Source organism: Macaca fascicularis, chromosome 5 (assembly GCF_037993035.2).
Source record: "Macaca fascicularis isolate 582-1 chromosome 5, T2T-MFA8v1.1".
Classification (NCBI taxonomy): Eukaryota; Metazoa; Chordata; class Mammalia; order Primates; family Cercopithecidae; genus Macaca; species Macaca fascicularis.
The window spans coordinates 150,106,868-150,120,330 of NC_088379.1; the positions used below are offsets into that span (position 1 = coordinate 150,106,868).

Here is a 13,463-nt window from a genome sequence, read left to right on the forward strand (position 1 = left end):
TCCTCCCATGACATGTGGGGATTATTACAATCCAAGGTGAGATTTGGGTGGGGACACAGAGCTAAACCATAAAACCCTTATACCAATACAACAGCAACTCCATGATTCTGCCTAACATGAGTCTACTATCCATCATGCAAACAAAGACACTGTTGTCTTCTTTCCAGAAAATGGACACACAAAGTCCTAGAAAAGTGAGCCATAGTATCTATCTCAAGATTTTCCAGGTGATAACACAATCCTGTAATCTTCCCTGTTGCAGTTCCTTATGGTCCTGGTTACCTGTGAACTAAATTGTAAAATTAGGCACTACCAACTCTCATTCAACATAAGAGGGAAGATAATGGCAGGAAAATCTGAAAGAAAAAAAACTGGCACATATGAAATATTGTGTGTGTGTATGTGCATAGCTGCTATGATCCTTATTTCTGTAACTAATTACAAGGTCAAGAGTGATATTTATTACTTCCTTCTTCCACCACCCATTTCATGATTGCTTTGTCCTAATATAGCACCCGGATTTGTTGGGATTCTTTACCTGATTGGGTGACTAAGACTTTTATACTGAAGGATCTTAGTCCATAGAAGTTCAGACTTTATTGGGTGGCTTTACAATGGACAGAAGTAATGAGAATCCCTGGGGTTCTAGACACGATCCTCCCTACCGGCACCATGCACCAGCCACCCAGTTTTCATGTGTTAATCAGATCAAATTTTCCAGTCTCTACAGCAACTTCCTTCTCTATCTGTTGGTGAGTCTCAGCTTCTAGTTTGATGGGACTTGTGTTGGATTCTCTGGGGCCAATATTCCTCTTTGGGAACTAAGTCCTGTAAACTAGCAGAGTCCAAGGGTGAGAATGAGAGGCAAAACCTCTGAGACAGGGTTAAGCTTAACAGGGAGAGAGTCCACTCCCATTTCTATTACTTGGACTATCCCATGTATTACGGCTATGAGAGAAATAACACATCATAAATAGAGAACTGGGTCAGAGATATACTGCATCCCTACATCATAGAACGTTGTCTTCTGGCAGATGACATAACTGGCTTTTTAGTAAGCTATTATTCCTTTCTATTAGGCCAGCTGCTTCTGGCTGATAATTTAGGTAGTAAGACCAGTGAACTCCACGATCATGAGTAATGAATAATTGTTCTTTTTTGTTTTTGTTTTTGTTTTTTGTAAAATGGTTTCCAGAAGTCATATTGTAAGGAATACCATGCTACTGAATAAGGCCTCCTGTGAGCCCATAGATGGTGTTGGGAGATTTATTGCAGGCATTGAGGACAAATGCATATCCTCAGTATGTGCTTAATTTGCTCCTTCTGTGATGGAAGGAGCTCACTATTGTCTACCTGCCACAAAACAGCTGACTGGTCTCCTGGGAAATGTGCCATATCAGTGACTCAGTGTTGGCCTCTGCTGTTGGCTGGTTGGGCACCCAGCAGTGGCTACAGCCAGATCAGCCTTGTTGAGGGAAGTCTCTGTTATTGAAGTCCCTGTTATGATTGACTCTATCCCTACTGCTATGGTCACTTTGTATGCAATCAAGTACCAGGATGGGTGAGAAAAGAGGCTGTGCCGAATACCTTCTTTTTGCTCCCCTCTCCACTGTACCCTGAGTTGAGTAGTTACATGCGAGATTCTGCAGTTGCTAGGTATGTCTACCTCAACTATCCAGAGACAGAGGATATAACCACAGGAGAGGGCTGCGGGCCCACTGGGCCCACTTTGACATAGTCTCAGCCCCAAACTCCATTAACCCCCTGACTCCTATAAGCCCCCATTCTGAATAAATGGTGGATCACAGTGATTTTTCCCAGGGATTAGCATCAACTCAAATTTGATTAGCATCAACTCAAATCTATTAATTCCCCCAAATTTGGATACTTGTCTTTTCCCAGTGTACAGTCATCCTGGTAAAGGACTGCAAATCTCACTGGGGCAGGTTTGGAGGACGATTTCTAGTACAAGCATGCAGTGTTGTCAGATCCTTCCTGATAAAACCCATTCTCCTGACTGGGCACGGTGCCTCACACTTGTAATCCCAGCACTTCGGGAGGCCAAGGCAGGTGGATCACCTGAGGTCAGGAGTTCAAGACTAGCTAGGCCAACATGGTGAAACCCCATCTCTACTAAAAATACAAAAATTAGCCGGGCATGGTGGTGGGTGCCTATAATCCTAGCTACTTGGGAGGCTGAGGCAGGAGAATTGCTTGAACCCAGGAGGCAGAGGTTGCAGTGAGCCGAAATTGTGCCATTGCACTCCAGCCTGGGTGACAAGAGCAAAATTCTGTTTCAAGAAAGAAAAGAAAAAAAAGAAAAGAAACCCACTCTCCCTTTCAAAGGGCTCCAAACTGTCAAATTGGCTGAGATCTGGGAAATGTGAGAGGCTATGAATTCCTTTTGCAGTGATTAAGTAAGGTTTCAGCTCCTCATTCCTAGAATATTTCTGATGGTATAGATCAAATATATTAGTATGCTGCCATCTATTTCATTCCTAAGAACACTGTGTTCAGTTAGCCACCACCACAGATCCCTTGGTGTCAAAATACTCTCATTGTCACTCTGCACCTGTTGCTGCTCATTCTGGTAATTGCATCCAGTTTGTTTCTGATAGTTAAGAGCTTTCGCCTGGCCTATGTCATGCCAGGATCCAATTATTCCCACTCCAGTTGTGGAGCTCATCCCAATGGCAGCATCTTCCAGCACCCTAACCAGTCAACAGAGAACAGCCACCACCAGGTTTTTCCAAGATGCCGGTGCACCTTTTGCTAATGCATTTTCTCAGTGAAGTAGCAAATAAGGAAAATAGGGAAAGGGTGAGTGAGTTTCACAGAATTAATCTACTCCAACATTCTTATACCCCTAAGCTTTTAAAATTTCTTCTTCCATATTTTGAAGGGAAGTTCTGGCATGTTAACTGCATTAAAGGTAGGCGTCTACTGAATACAAGTTTAAGCCAATCAACCAAGGACACTGTTAAGCCATTTCCCACTTATGTACCCCAAATCTTATATACTGAATAAGTGCACTCATAGATAAATTTGGCTTGATTCAGTGTTAAATTCCATTCTCTTTGGTCTAACACCCTGAAAACTATCTTTAGGCCAGGGATGGTGGCTCATGCCTGTAATCCCAGCACTTTGGGAGGCCGAGGCCAGTGGATCACCTGAGGTCAGGAGTTTGAAACCAGTCTGGCCAACATGATGAAACTCTGTCTTTACTAAAAGTACAAAATTAGCCTGGCATGGTGGCGCATGCCTGTAATCCCACCTACGTAGGAGGCTGAGGCAGGAGAATTGCTTGAACCTGGGAGGTGGAGGTTGCAGTGAGCCAAGATTGTGCCACTGCACTCCAGCCTGGGCAACAAGAACAGAACTCTATCTCAAAAAAAAAAAAAAAAAGAGAGAAAGAAAAGAAACTATCTTTAAACATTTTACCTGGGCTCATTCTAATGAAAATTGGCAAGATTCAACAATTCTTTTGGTATATAGGCTATCTGTACCCAGATCAGACTGCAATTCTCCCCCAGAGCATGCTGGGATCTGACTCTATTTATGGGTCTGTAAGCAATGACAGATGAAAGATAGGAAAGATTGGTGGTCAAGTCATGCAGGATGGCTCTTCCTCTCCTAGTCAACATGGGACACCCCATCATTGAAGGAGGCATGACAGCAAGGTCTCAGGTTCTGTTTAATCTTTCTGTATCCCTGGACTAAAGCAATGTATGCTGGTCTTGTTTTACATTCCAGACTGGATAATGTGTACCTCTCAGGCTGTTCTCACAAATGGCCTCTTCTGTCTGTTTTGAGTACATATTATCTGTGCTCTGGGGTACAGAGTACTCTAGGGTTCACCCTTGGTCATTCCTAATTATCTGTAGTGCAACCTATAAAGTCAGTGGCCAGCCTCACTGGCCCTGTGGCTGAAACAGAGTACCGACAGAGTGAAGTCTAAAGGGTAGAAGGCAAACCTGGAGATCGGAGTTGCAGGAGGAGGCACTAAGAGATAAGGGTCAACTTGTACAAGATTGATCCCCTTGCAGGATGCCATTTAGAAAATGAGTTAGCTTCCTGAAAAGTTTTGTGGAAATTGATTATTGTTCAGTGCATAAGGCATTGGCCAATGACAAGTATTGGACCCAAGCTCCCCCATCCTATTTATGACAGGGAATGAATTGGTGCTCCCCTAACTGTGAATGTTAAGGTATTGAGTTAGGCAACCAACTCACCATATCACATAGCTTCCAGGCTTGGACTCCAGACTCTACTCATTTCATAACAAGAGATGACAGGATAGTGCTGAACTGGAAGAACAGAGCTAGATCCACGTTTCTGCTCTGTCATATTGCTGTGGTGTCCCAGGCTCTGATGATGCCTCATAGGGAATGGGGATTTGGAATAGGAGGCTATTGCTTCCTTAATAATGAGCAGCAAAAAGGCCTCATAGCCCAAGGGTTGGGGTCCTTCCCCCACAGGCTGACACAGCCAGAAGTCTCTGTGCTGCCCCAGAATGTATGGACAATGGGACAATCTACATTCCTAAGATTTCTGTTTCTATGAATCTTCTCCTATGAATGCAACTATATGTGTGCTGTGTGGTCATTTTTCCTTGTTTGCTCAACACTCATAAGGCTTCTTGTCTGATTTGTGTATTGCTTGGTTAGAGTTATTTTTCAAGTATTGTTCTCAGATCAAATACAAGGGTAGTATATTCTCTGCATCCCTGCCTATAACTTTCTTTCCTGATTAGCCCATTGTTTTGCTTTGTTTTTATTCTTTGTCTATGTAAAGTAGCATGTCAGCCCTTTCCTCACAGTAATGGGTAGATGTTATTCTACTAATTTCTAGCTTCTGACATTGTAGGTTTGAAGTCAAATGACAGATTGTCTTTCTTCCTTTATAAGTAAATTTTTTTTCTGCCTTGAAGTTTTTATGAGTTTTTCATCATTCTTGAAGTTTTAAGTTTACAAGAGCATGCCCAGCAATGTGTGTTTTCTTGTTAAAACCATCTGGAATTCAGTGAGCCCTTACAGTCTGCAGATGCATATCTTTCTTCAGCTCAAGGTAATTTTCTTCTTCTATATTTAATTATTTTCTTTTTTCCATTATTTCATTTTATTCCCCTGTGGAATGCCTGTTACTCACATGTTGGATCTTCTGGATCTATCCTTCGAATCCTTCATCATTTCCCTAATGATTTTCATCTCTTTGTAATTTTGTTCTTTGCTTCGAGATCTCTTTCACTTGAACTTCAGGCCAGTAACTTGAATTTCAACTTTAAACACCTCTTTGAATTGAGATGCTGAATTCCTAGTTCATTCCATGCTATACATGAAACTCTTTTAAGAGTTCTCATTATACTTTTAACTCTCTTCCAGTCACTCTCTTTTTAATAAGGGATTCTTCTGAGTATTAATCTCCTTGGCTGCTAGACCTAATATATTTTCCTTCCTCCCAGTGGTCTGCTGACCTTTGAGAGCCACAGTTTCCACAGGAACTATGGATCACATTCTAGCATTGGTGCTCTCTAGTGTTAGTCTTAGGCTCTCATCTGGCTGAGAAAGAAGAAGTTCCTGCAGTAGCTCCCTCCCTCAGGGAGTTGTGCTCATTATTGGCCCCAGTGCTTCACCCCTCCTCATATCCATGTCCATGTAACTGCAATACTCTCCCATTCTGGATGAGATGATCTGCCTCGGGATTTTGTTCTGGCCTCAGCCATGTGATCTGATATGACCAATGGGATGTTTTTCAAGTAGGGGCTTGAAAAAGTGCTTGCACATTTCCACTCACTGTCTGGTTGCTCTGCCTTCACGATGGGAACATCCTAGGCTAACCTGAGGAAGGATAACATTTGGACCTACCAGAAGTGTGTCATTCAGTTGTCCCTCCAAATGACTTTTCTTTCTTTCTTTTTTTTTTTTTATAACCAGAACATTTATTGCATGACTAATCGTTGGCATTCTTAAGATGAACTGGATGCTGCCACAGCTGCCCTCTTGGGTTTAGGTGTTGTTGCTTCATGGAATCCATGCCTGAATCTGCGGTATACAATTTTTAGGTGCCTCATTTGACCAGTTCCGGTGGTATTTTGTCTTTTAGCCTTGGCACTCCAGTTATACTTTCTCTTGTGCTTGGCAGGGTAGCCACATTTGCCACAGGTTGACTTCCGAAGGTGGTAGGCCTTAGAGCCACAGCAGTGGCACAATGTGTGTGTCTTATTGCAACGCTTTCTAAACGATGACGTCCCCTTCGTCATCTCGCTTCTGCAGTTGAGACCAGAGAGACCCCAAATGACTTTCTGTCTCATTTCAAGGTGTTCATGAAGTCTGAAAACATAGGCTCATATACATAACACTATCCAGGACATCTTCAATCTGTAAAAAATAAAATCACATAATTATTTACGTTTCCAGGCTTCATGGACAGTCTTGTAGAACAAAAGCCAAAATCCTAATGATCATCTACAAGAGGCTCTATATGATTTCCTACTCTCCCCACCTCTCTGATCCCCTGTTCTCTCTCTTGTTCATTCTGCTCCAGGCACACTAGGCTCCTTTTCATGTGCCTGAAATGCCTTTGCCCTTTACCCAAATATCCCCAGTGAAGTGGTTTGAATATTGGTCTCCCCAAATCTCATGTTGAAATGTAATCCCCAGTGTTGGAGATGGGGCCTGGTGGGAGGTGTTTGGGTCCCTGGGGTGATTCCCTCATGGATGGCTTAACACCATCTCCTTGGTGATAAGTGAGTTCTCACTCTGAGTTCATGTGAGGTCTGGTTGTTTGAAAGAGTGTGGCACTTCCCCCCATCTCTCTCTTGCTCTTGCTCTCTCCATGTGACGTGCCTTACTCCTGGTCACCTTCTGCCACAATTATAAGCTTTATGAGGCCTCACTAGAAGCAGACGCCAGCACCATGCTTCTGGTAAAGCCTGCAGAACTGTGAGCCAATTAAACATCTTTTCTTTATAAATCACCCAGCCTCAGGTATTTCTTTACAGCAGTGGGCTGTTCTTTATAGCAATGGGCTAACACACACACATCCCTCACTTTCCTCATGCCTCCTCAAAGGTCACTTTTCCTTATCACACTACTTACTCCCCTCTAGTACTCTGTATTCTTTTACTCTGTTTTATCTTTTTCCAAAGCACTTATCATAATCTAACATACTTTTTATTTTACTTATCTATTTGATTTATTTTCTCTCTTCTTCACTAGACTATAAATCCTGTAAAAGCAGCGATTTTTGTCTGTTTTGTTTACTACTGATGCAGGATTTTTCTCAGTCCCTTTGCCAGTCAAGGACCTCTGGCTGGTGATGCCCCTACCTGGGCCATGCTCGGGGCATGCTACCTGCTGTAGGAGATGGCGTGCTCACTTGGCCTGTCTGGACCAAGTCATGCTTGCACATCATTTCCCGAGTTCTTTTTTCACATCCAGGAAGAATGAGAATATGTTGACAATTGAAAAGTAAGCAAGGTGGGGAGTTTTCTTGAGTGTTGAAATAGCTTTCAGGGGAGAGGGGATGTGGAGGTGGTCCTCCTACCTTAGGACAGGAAAGTGCCCTGTGTATGGCTGAGTCTGGGGCTTTTATGGGCTCAGAATGGGGAGGGGCAGGCCGTAAGTAGTATTGGAAAAGGCAATATTCGATTAGTTAAAAGGCATTATTCAGAAAGAATCAACTGGGAAAGGGCAGGCAAACAGAAATAGAAGTTCTCTGGGTTGTGGGTTCCATCTGGAACCAGCAGTCTGGTCTTTCAGCCTTCAGGCTGTTTTTGGCTTGAAGGTGGTTTCACTGGGGACCCACCCCTATCTGCCTGGGCATTTGGCTTCCTTCTGTTGCCATCACTGCTATAGCTCTAATACCTATATCATACTTGGTAAATGTTACTGCATTGAATAAAACCGTCAACATTTATTTTATTATAATTATTTGCTTTTAGAGACAAAATCTCACTGTGTTGCCTAGGCTGGAGTGCAGTGACTATTCACAGGTGTAATAATGGCACACAATAGCTTTGAACACTTGGGCTCAAGCGATCCTTCCTCTTGCCTCAGCCTCCCAAGTAGCTGGGATTATAGGTGTGCATCTGGCTCACAATCAACGTTTTAAAGCATTATCTTTGGCATAGAGACAAATGCTTATTTTATTTGTTGTGACAGAGCAAACATTCTGTTCATCTAAAAGTTGTATCATATCATTTAAGTTCAAATGAAGTCTAAGCGTAGCTGGAGAGAGTTGATGGTTTTAAATAAATTGTATTTAATCTGTTAAGGGCCTATTATATTTCCACTCACAGTGGATTCTTACAGCGGTAGATATGATGTAAATTTTTAATAAATTCAAAATTTTTTTTGTAAAATAAAAGATAATAATATCTCAACATAAGCCTTAAAAATTCTTAAACATTCTCAACAGATTTCTCATTAAATTAAAACAGAATATAGTTTTGGCTATTAGTATAATGTGATCATGAGTTGTTCCTAGGCTTTAGTTAAGGAAAATAACCTCCTGATATATTTCAAAGAGCAAATTAATTCAACTCTTTCCTCATGTTACAAATTGTAAAATATATGTACACATTTGTTCCAACTGGTCATGAGAAATACTTAGAGAATATTGATAAAATACACAAAAATCTCCTTTTTCCATTTAATGCTGCATGTCATTAAGTATTCTTTATAAATACGGTTGTAATTGTAACAAACAAATCCATATTGCTTTTCTACAATTTAGTTTTATAGTCTCCTGTTATAAGATTTGTAGACTATTGTCTATTTTTCTCTTTTTTTTTTTTTTTATTTTGAGGCAGAGACTTGCTCTGTCACCCAGGTTGAAGTGCAGTGGCGCGATCTCAGCTCACTGCAACCTCCGCCTTCTGGGTTTAAGCAATTCTCTGCTTCAATCTCCTGAGTAGCTGGGATTACAGGTGCCTGCCACCACATCTGGCTAATTTTTTTTTTGTATTTTAAGTAGAGATGGGGTTTCACTATCTTGGCCAGGCTGGTCTTGAACTCCCAACTTTGTGATCCACCCATGTCAACCTCTCAAAGTGCTGGGATTACAGGCGTGAGCCACTGCACCCGGCCTACTTTTCTCTGTTATAAGTAAGACTTTGATGATCATCCTAGGACATAATTCTTTGAATGCTATCTCTGTTATATATATATATTTTGGCTAGAGTCCTAGGTATAGAATTAATTAATCAAATGATATAAGCATTTAAAATTTTCTTGCTCCATAATTGTCACATTTTGCAGAAAAGTTGCATCACTTTTTACTTCTATTAGCAATATATTGGTGCATCTCATCCCTCTCATATCAGCACTGAATTTTTTTATTGTGGTAAAGTATACCATAAACATATGGTAGCATAATGTTTACCATTTTAGCCATTTTTAAGTGTACAGTTCTGTGACATTAAGTATATTCACATTGTTGTGAAACCACCATCACCATCCGTCTCCAGAACTTTTTCCTCTTCCTAAATTGAAACTCTATCCACATGAAACACTAACTTTCTCTTCTCCCCACAGCCACAGGCAACCCCCTTCTACTTTCTGTTTGTATGAATTTAACTACTCTAGGTACCTCATATAGGTGGATTCATATCTCTCATTTTGTGACTGGTTTAATTAACTGCCTTCAAGGTTCATCCATGTTGTGGCATGTGTCAGAATTTCCTTCCGTTTTAGGGTTGAATAATATTTCATTGTATGTATATAGTACATTTTGTTTTTTCATTCATCTTTCAATGGAGACTGGGGTTGCTTTCACCTTTTGGCTATTCAGCATTGAATTTTAAGAAGACTCTTCCCTAGTTTTAACTGTATTTATTTGATTTATTGTAATACTGAACACATACACACACACACACACAAACACACACATTTTTCCCCCCTGAGTAGCTATTTGTATTTTAATATTGATTATGCTAAATTTGTCATTGACTTTAGTAGGTATTCACTGTAAGCAACATAGGAAAGTATTAAGCTAAGAACATACCATTTATGTTTATATCCAGGGAGAAAAGTTTTAATATCTTGTTGTGTATCAATTTTTTGTTTTGTTTTGTTTTTGCAATTAGCTACAGTTGCCTTTAGGTGGCATTAGATACTTAGGCATGTGTTATAGAGATTTTTGGTTATTGGATGTGTGTATGTATATTTTGACAGCTTGATGGACTTAAAAGCTGATCCAAATGTTATTTGAGGTCTAGAATGACATATAAATTAATATAGAAGCTAGGCATCCTGAGACCTCTTTCATTATGCAACTTCATGCTGACTAAATGACATCTTCCTTTTGGTTCTACAACAAATATTCTCCAGTTCTTTGCCTTGGATTAGATAATTTTAGAACAAAAATCTTAAAAATGTTTTGAAGTTCAATGTGAGGTTCTAAGCAAAATGGAGACTATTCTTTGGCCCAAATTTTGTAAAAATTTGGATTGAAAGGGAGTTCTTTCATGTATGTAAGAAATCCCTTACACCCATTTTTCTGAATCAACACTTCAGACATCAGAATTTACCGTGGTTGGTATAATGGAAGCAAGCCAAATATTTAGCAATAAAAGGTGTGGAGAAATTGCCATCTGTATGGATTCTGGTATTTGGAATCATACATATTATCATTCATATTATCATTTTTTGCTACTTCATTCAGAATTCATGTTTCTGAAAGACACTATTAAAAAATTCTCAAGGCACTTTTGTTCCTTTAAAAGATGCCTTCCTTTCAGGAAAAGAGAGCAGATTTTAGCACATTTTACTTGGTTATCATGGGTTTGAATGGGGCTTCGGGGGGTCAAGGGATTTGCCTGGGGTCTCAGGTTGGTGACTTCGTGGCTAGCCTCCTCTACACTGTGTTGGAATCGGCTGGCTCCAAGATCCTTGTTCTGTCTTCCCACTAGACCACATTGTCTTCCAAATGAAACCACAGTAGTGCTGAAAGCAGGAAGGAAACTCTTCAACTCACTTTTTTTTTTTATTCTTTTTTTTTTAGACGGAGTCTCGCTCTGTCACCCAGGCTGGAGTGCAGTGGCGTGATCTCGGCTCACTGCAAGCTTCACCTCCTGGGTTCACGCCATTCTCCTGCCTCAGCCTCCTGAGTAGCTGGGACTACAGGTGCTTGCCACCACGCCCGGCAAATTTTTAAATATTTTTTGGTAGAGACGGGGTTTCACCGTGTTAGCCAGGATGGTCTCGATCTCCTGACCTCGTGATCCACCCGCCTCGGCCTCCCAAAGTGCTGGGATTACAGGCGTGAGCCACCGCGCCTGGCCTCAACTCACTTTTTAAATAAAGATTTCTTTTAAGGAAAGGACAGGGAACAGTAAGAATAGCCTTTTTCACAGGTGAGTGACTTGAGCCATCTCTACCTTTTGAATGTTAGCTTTTTCTTTAATGAATTACTCCTGAAAATACTTGTTTGTAAAGATCAATGAAATATTTCCTATATATGTTAATGATAGTTTTTCTTTTCAAGAAAAACGTGTTTTCATCATATCTAGGGTGGAGAGCTAACAAACTTTGAAAACCCATTATGTGGCAAGTGTCTTACACTTGTTATCTCAAATAACATTCACAGTGACCCACAGTAACATTGCAAATAAGATGACTAATTCCATTTCATTGGAACAGTACTAGAAGTTCAGAGAGATTTTTCTTCAAAAAGAAAAACTTGTTCAAATTCCCACAACTAGTAAATGAGAGAATCAAGATCACGGTCCATTCCTATTGAATACATGTGGAAATAGGAAGAATTTATTTAAGTTTGAGACGTATTTCATTGCCTATCCCAAATTAACATCTTTTGAATCCTTATAAAATTTCACACCTTTTCTTTTCTTAATAGTCTCAGATTACAATTAATGAATTTTAGATGTAATTCACAATTTTTTTCTTTTCTATAGTCATATCTTCATTATAATCAGCAGCATCTTATAATTTTTTACTGAATTTGTAATTAGTCTGTGTAGGGGTTCAAGGGATATGGGGCTGATCAAGGAAAAGGATGTCTGCAAGAGAGGTAGTGACAAGTTTGTTGGTGCTTGGCCACGGTTGCATGAGAGGAGAAGTCCCTCATAGCCTTACTGGTGAGGGAGGAGGACAAGGGAGAGAGAGATTGGAGAGGAAGCTTACATAGAGTCTCTGGGTCAGAGAGCCCTGACATGCAGCTTTGGCTTGAGGCCTTATAACTGCACGGCCCTGTCTTATGAATAGGTAACAGCTGTTGGGCGAGGTTTTGCGGGGTATGCAAAGCAGACAGGCTCTTAAGCGGCTAACATTTTCTTGGTCAGGCTATTTTTAAAATAAGTGGATGTGTAAAAATTTAAGTTTGGTGTCAGTGGGCTTTTGAGCTAATGGGTCTCAGCCTGCAGTGGAGAAACAACCAACTTTGGGGATAATATACAGAGGCTATCTTTGGCTGATATACGTAACAGCCTATCCCAAGGCACCAGAAGTGTTTAATTGTTCTGGGAACAGAGAATAGCTTTTGATCATAGAAAGTATGTGATTCAACTAAACTAGTTTATTAGTTTAATGATATTACTCTCTGTGGTTTTATTTACTTATACTTGTATACAGAACAAATACTATTTATAATAAAGGGAAGTAAGTACCCCTATCTTCAAATATAATTTTACTCCAGTTTCTAGTATATATGCTGCTGAAATGAGCATAATTTTATTCCAAAGAATTGAATAACATATTCAAATATTTCTGCCTCCAGCTAGAGCCACCTAAGGATTCATATTTGATAGCAGTAACATGTTTAATTACTTTTTATCCATATATGTTTGAATTACATAAATATTGATGAAAAGTATAATAAAACCTCAAACTTCTTTTCCATTTTGTAGATATATATACATATATATGTTTGTCTTTGGTTTGTGAAAGCAATTCCTATTTTGCTATGAAAAGTTACTAGTTTAATTGGAACTCAGAATATTTACAGCTATGTAAGACTGTGGGCTCTCTGCTATTTGGCATGCTGGCCCTGATGTTGCTGGCAGCTCCAGGCATCCTCCTGTGTTGAGGCTTATCCAGGCACCAGCTTCTGTGCTTCCAAATTTCAGGGGGCACGTGTCACGTTTCTGTAAGAACTCTTACTGTACACTGCATGGTGATCTGGTTGTACCTTGGGTCTGTGTATCTGCAGTGATTCTCTACCCTTCAGATTCCATGAAAGAAATCTGCTATCAAATGAACTACTAGGCTTTTCGTGGGCAATGGTTGTTGGACCAGTGTGGCTACCTTGAAAGGCATGTGTCTAATTTCTCTCTTTGAATGTGTGGGCACTTATATCACCGATCTCAAATTTGAGGCCTCAATGGACCCTCTAAGATTCCCAGGAACTATCCCACTTGTGATTCTATGATTTATATGGAAGATTATCTACTGGACTAGAAAAATATGCTTATGAAGAACAAATGGGAACTAACATTTGTTGAGTAT

General features: G+C 40.3%; 1 long non-coding RNA gene and 1 pseudogene across 9 annotated transcripts in view; one reads left to right on the forward strand and one right to left on the reverse strand.

Moving 5' to 3' along the window:
* Positions 1–13,463, forward strand: part of LOC123573636 (uncharacterized) — a 180,859-nt gene that overhangs the window by 9,460 nt on the left and 157,936 nt on the right. The gene's annotated exons all lie outside the window — the stretch shown is intronic.
* Positions 5,729–6,259, reverse strand: LOC102135694 (large ribosomal subunit protein eL37 pseudogene; annotated as a pseudogene).